Consider the following 6645-nt stretch of genomic DNA (forward strand, 5'->3'; position numbering starts at 1 on the left):
ATTGGTATGTTTCAGTCTTATCCGGAACTTTATATTACACATAGGTTCTTTAAACGTTTATAAAAGAATTTTATATCTGAATGAGTATATCTCATCTAAAAATGTAAACTAATTTGGGCCAACTTTGGGTCAAAACAGTATCTGTGCTAAAAATCCTTCATTTATCTCTATTTTCTAGAAAAATGGGTTTTCATATTTTGGTAGGAAAAAAATTTGGTTTTTTTTGTTTGAGTTGAAAACTTGGTCTAATATTTTGTCAAAAAGATTTGCCACTTACCAATACGAGTTAAGGACAATTGCATTTCATTAGTCTATTTAAAACTGATTTTTTGGAAAATTCAGTCGTTAAGTTAATTAACTCATTTTTTGTGAAAGTATCTCTTATTAAAAACTTGATTGCCATTCAAACTTAGAAAATTAATGGTGATTCATTTTCTTTGAAAGCTGTTTTGAAAATATCTCGTTTTATATTTTAGTTGTAAAAGTCATTATGTTTGAGTCTGTGGTTTTCAAAAGTTGCTTACGGGGACCTAAAGTCGACTAAACGGCATAAGAACCGTTATCCTAAGACGTCTAATTCCAATCATAAGGATTTTTCACTATAATATGAGTTGAATACACATAATTACATACAAATAAAATCATACATATACGGAAATAAATTAAAATTAGGGGCGTACCAAGCCCCTAGTGGCCATTTTCACCCATGGTTGGGCCTTCTGCGCGCCTCGCTCTTATTTTCTTCTCGGACTCGATCTTAATTGAATAAAGGTCCTGTTGGGCCTTTGGCCCAACAGGAGGCTGGTCTTGACCCGAATGGTCATGCAAGTGGAGGAGGAAAAGAAAAAGGGGACCCGGTTAGTTTATAAATGCTGAACTTATCACTAAAATATTAAAGACTATGCATGGTATATAAAACACGAAAGAAAGAAAGAAAAAGTAAGTACCTGGATTGTTCTATACTTGCCCCTCTTCTCCTCGAATGGGTGTGCCTTGGTTGGGGATTTAGCAATGGCATGGGGACTGAGTCCTGGCCTTACATCCTTGATGTCGCACAAGTTTCAAGGGGCTTCGAAGAACCCCAGGCATGGCTTACACCAAGAAGGCCTGGACGACCCCAAACTGCCATAGCTTAGCTCCAACCAGTGCCTCCAAACAAGAGGAAAAGGGAGTATGGACTTGGGAGCAATGACATATTTCAAGCAAACTCATACAAATAAACAACCAAGTGTCATACTCAAAAGGGAGACATTGATACCAAAACAATAGCAGCACATTAAGTAAGGCTAGACAACCAGCAAGTATAAGAAAATAATGAGAGAAATTTCAGCTTCATAATTAAGGGTAATGTATACAACTGCTCCAAAAGGAATACAGATGATGATCACTCAAAACTATAGACTTGTTAAGATTATCCCTAAAAAAAAAACAGGAGGAGTAAACTGGAATACTTCAGGGGCATCAAAACAGGTTCAAGAGATTTCATAGTCCAACACTAACTAGCCTCTTTTCAGGTAGTCACTCGACCCAGGACTTCTCATAAAAGACAGGTCCCAGATTTCCAAGTTAAGGCAACCTATCCTACATGTTTGTTAAGGTTCAAAGACCAACTGTCTAGGGGAAACACTTCTGATTATACTAGTCCAGTTGAAGGCATTCATCTTATCCCAGTCAAATTGAAGATTGCTCACAAACAGGTCCAGAACAAAAACACAGTATTTCAGAGGAAAGAAAGAGAAGAAAACCCAGGAAGACCTCATAGATGGCCAAGGCTCATGGCCAACTTTAAAACTTTCTAGAATACATATTCAGAACTGGCATCCCTTAAAATTGCTCTTCTTTATCAATACACCACAGACTGCTACATAAAGCAAAGACCTGAACTAATATACAAGTGAACTTTGCAAGAACCTTGCAAAGGAGAGGGAAATCTCAATGGACAAGACAACTTAAACAATCTGTTAACAACTTCGATTCCTAAAAAAAAGAAGGTGTTCCTTCAACATATCTTAGACTAATCCAAAGTTTTTTTCCAAACAAAAGAAGAGGGAGAAGAGAAAGCAAGAAATGATTGACAGCATGATCACAGTTTTCGCAAAATAAAGAGACCAAACATCATACCCGGGACAAGCCTAAACCAAACAGACCTGGTGGCAAGTTTTAAACATCAGTCATGATAAAGTGAATTTAAAAATAGACAAGGGCATAGAGCCAACAGCAAAGCAAATGACCCACAAATAACACACTTAACTCTCAATTTCTCACAGATGAACTCAGGCTCACATAGCACAACTATCAACCCCCATTCTCCTTTTCCACACAACCAATTTCAAACAAACAAGGCTTAGGAACCTACAAACCTTTCAGACAAAAAGGATTTTAAAAAAAAAAAGCAAGGTAGGGAACACATAACACTCAAACTTGGCAAGTATTTGCAGTAGCTTATTTGGTTCTAAGTGTATCTTTCCTTCCCTGTTAGACATGATTAGGCTGTTCTCCCCTTATCTGAAGCTTTTGTGAGTCCCAAGATCATGAGGGGAAGGTCCAAGAAAATGGAAGTAAGAGTTTCAGGCCCCTGAAAGGGAAACAGGATAGGGTGGGGTTATCACCTCCCTATCTCCTTTTCCTGAGTCTCCTTTCAGCAAAAAGAGATCCTGGGCCCCACTGGTCACTCCCTCCAGTTCATGCCCAGGCTCACCTTTTCCTCTCCTAAAACCTTTTCCCCCATCTTAATGTCCTTACTCTAATCATCCAATAACAACACCAGAGGCCTTAGGCAGATTTACAAACATTCAACCCTATCATAACTTCCCACTGACAGACTCATAAAGCAGTGATCTAGGTCTAAAGGCTCTTTGTGACCAAAGCTAGTTGTAAATACTAGGAACAAGCTTCTCATAAATACACATCAAGCAATAGCAAACTAACTGATTCATGAGGACTGTGTTCAGGGTTTAAAGACCTTTGTTATCAAATCCAAATGTAAATACTGGGAAAAGACCGCCTTATAAACATATAGCACACAATAACACGCTGGTTAAATCATGAGACTATGTCCAGGTTATATAAATAAGCCTTGGTTATCAAGTTAAGATATGATGCACTATGAACAAGCATTTCATGGGCACATAATAGGTGGAACAAACTAGTCTTCCCTGACAACTTCAAACTAAACCTAAAATGATGGAAGAGATCTTTGTTTTTTATCACATTATATTTCAAAGGAAAGGGCACACATGTTCCGTTTATCAGGATCAAACCACACAAAGAAACAATCAATAGATTTCAATACCATCATTTTAGCCTTATTACCACTTTCTTTAAAGGAAACTCACCTCTTAATGTCAAGGAAAACACCACAGTGTCCAGGAACAGACCATACAAGGACAAGTTTAGGCAACATTTGTAACAACATACCAGAGATCTTATCAACCTTCTTTCTTTTATCCTTTATTTACCTATTATTGTAACTAGGTGGTAATTTCTTAAAGAAAAGGTTTTCCTGCACGTAGACCTGGCCCATGGACCACACACACATGCATACATTCCTAGCCAAGACTATCAACACTAAAATCCTATCTATGTCTATTTTATCAGAAGCCCTACTCCATCTGCTAGGTGAGAACAAACACATAATAACTATCCCCTTTAACCAACCTGTTAAGCTAAGTGATTTGTCCCTTTCTCTTCATTAAACTAGGCCACTAAAGTTGTCCTGAACCTAACTTATTATAGCAACCTTTAGAGAGACCTTTTAGAATTAATCACAGCCACTCACTCCACATGTTCTACTCAGGGGCAGTCTAACAGATTTTCACATTTTTTTACCACAAACACAAACAACCAAACAAAAAGCACAACTAAGCGAGGCACCTTGATCAAGTTAAAGCTCTTCCCCCCAGAGTCACCCCCTTTAAAAACCTTTGCTTCAATATACCTTATTACAGCCCCATAGTGCTAAGTTTTATCAAATAGGCATGGTTTAGGTGAGACAACAAGAATCAGGCCAAACAAGTTGCCAAGTAAAACAAATAAGAATCCACAAAGAGCACACAGGGCATTTACCAGTTTTGGAATCAAAACACCGTTAGAGAACAGACATGGTCTGAGCAGGCCCAACACATGACAACTTCAACTTTCAAACAAACCAAATTATTTCAGAGAAGGCAATGTGATACCTAAACTAGATCCACTTCTTCTTAGACTTTTCAATCTCCTCAACAAGTATATGACTAGGTAAGACACTAGCAACCAGGTTGAGGCTCAACATGATGAGCCTTTACTACCTTTGACACACAACTACATCAAACAAGCAATAATTATATGGGTTCACATATAGATTAAGCTTAACTTTCTAATGACACATGTGATCAAGCAGGACAGACCATGATCAACTGGTTCAAGATATCAAACTCCCAACTAACATATAATCACATAGGTCAAACAATGATCAGACTTGACTCAGCATAGCAAGCTTCTAACATGACAGGACCTCACTCTTCCCATGACATATGTGATCAAGCAAGACAAACTATGATCAACTGGATTCAAGACATCAAACTCCCAACCAACATATTACCACATAAAACAAGCAATGACCAGATTAGGTAACCTACTTCAGACAAACCTCTTGGCCCTTCCCCTTTATCAATCCCCAGACCAGGACAAAACTCCCACTGAGAAATAACAAGGCACAAGGCAAATCAAGTTACGCAAAAGAGCTTATGACTTCAAACTAGCCTTATGAACCTAATTTTATTACATGAGATACACAGGATTAGACCATTCCTGGCTTCAATAGACCCATCTTGACCTTAATTCATAACACAAGACTTATACTAAGCAGTACACTAGGATGAACCCAACCCCAGACCTTTACATAGAACACTAAAAAAATATTTAGACAGTCATGATAAAACAGGAAAGTTCAGAAGGAAATTCACATTAGGCAAATTCTCTCAACTCAAATTATGGTCCCAAGTCACATTCAAAGGTCTGCAGTCACAACTGAACAGCAAAGGGTGCAAGCAGGGAAGCTAAATGGAAATCTAAGTAAGGCAGGTTCATTAGCTTAGTATTATAGCCTATGTTAGTTATAAGGAAAAAGAAACAACTAGTCATACAAAGCATGAACAAAATCCAGACTAAGAAGCTGAGTCCAAAAACAATATACTCAGTTTGAAAAATTGTTCTATAACTCCCATGAGACTCCCTAAGTGAGCAAAAATGCAGACAAGATATAAAGGGAATCACAACAAGTACATCAGGTTTGAGCTTTGTTTTGAACCACAAGCAATTACATGGACTAGGCATAATAGGGACACAAAACTAAAAGAAAAAAGAATGAACCAAGCATATTGATTTAAACATCTGCCCTAAACCATACACATACCTTAACTAGGGATAGTGTCAGCAGAACCAAGATATAAAGGATAACAAGCTAAGACACTAAACTCACACCCCACCATAGACCATACAGTTATGCTATCTAGACACCACCAAACAGGAACAGAACATAAAGAACAATAACTTAATCTTCATCATAAAACTCTCTCATTATCCGACTAACTAAGCACCACATAAGCAGATATCAAGTAAGAAAAATAAAGAACTAAAATGCTACCTTAAACAGAATCTCATCAACTAAACTAAACTGAACACAACATAAACAAGAAAGCAATAAACTAAAGTACTATCCTAAGTAGAATCTTATGAACTAAACAAGACATAAAATAAGAAAAGGAATTAAACTAAAAGGTATTTACCTTTTGTGAGTGCAACCGGGGAACAAGCGATGGATTAGGAAGCCTTTATGTTCTGACTCCAAACTCAGGCCACCACCAACACCAACAACAATAAAAATATAAATTTTGGAACTGGAAACTTAAAGAACCTTAAGCTTAAAACGAAAATTTTGACTTTGGAACTCTTAAGACTAAAAATGGCAAATTTTCAGTGTATATGTGGCTTCCAACTCTCTTACTCGAATGAATGGGGGTTTCTATAAATAGAAACCCCAGAATGGTTTTAAGATCTACTACCACTGATGTGGGACTTGCAAATTTTATGCAAGTCCTACTCACAAACTCAAATGTACGGTCCAGATTCAAGGTGTAACAACGAAATCAATGGCTTACAAGCCTCTATATTAACAATGATGACAGAAAAAATAAAAAATGAAGGGATTGTACCTTTAAGGGTTCGTTTGGCCCTATTTTGTGGGGAGAAGGACGAAGCATTAATGGCTTCGTCTTCTCTCCTCACGCCACTAGCCAAATACGATGGGACATGACCGAGCATAGGCGGGTTTGGTGGTGGGAACAGGAGGTGGCGCTAGGGTTTCACCCTAGCCGCCTCTCCTCTCCTTTATTTTCAAACAGACCCCTAGGGTCTTTTTTGTGAACAGATGGGAGGAGTATAATTCTCCCTCCCTTTTAATCCCTTAACGGACCGGGTCTTAGTCCTTATTGGACTAGGCTTGGTCCTTTATTTTCTGAAAAAGGAGTTGGGCCTATTCCCTTGTTATGTATATATACATATATTGTATATGCACCATGTATATTGGTATATATATATATATATATATATATATATATATATATATATGCATAAAAAGTCAGGGGAATAAACTAGTAAATAAATAAG

The 6645-nt window shown here is 37.6% G+C and overlaps 1 long non-coding RNA gene across 1 annotated transcript; it reads right to left on the bottom strand.

Annotated features, from left to right (window-relative positions):
• Positions 1-577: 577 nt before the first annotated feature.
• Positions 578-6393, bottom strand: LOC132636440 (uncharacterized). Its single transcript, XR_009581266.1, has 2 exons — positions 5766-6393; positions 578-774 (listed from the first exon to the last, which is right to left on the bottom strand). It is a non-coding gene; the product is annotated as an uncharacterized LOC132636440 (long non-coding RNA).
• Between the last annotated feature and the right edge of the window lie 252 nt (positions 6394-6645).

This window comes from Lycium barbarum, chromosome 4 (assembly GCF_019175385.1).
Source record: "Lycium barbarum isolate Lr01 chromosome 4, ASM1917538v2, whole genome shotgun sequence".
NCBI lineage: Eukaryota > Viridiplantae > Streptophyta > Magnoliopsida > Solanales > Solanaceae > Lycium > Lycium barbarum.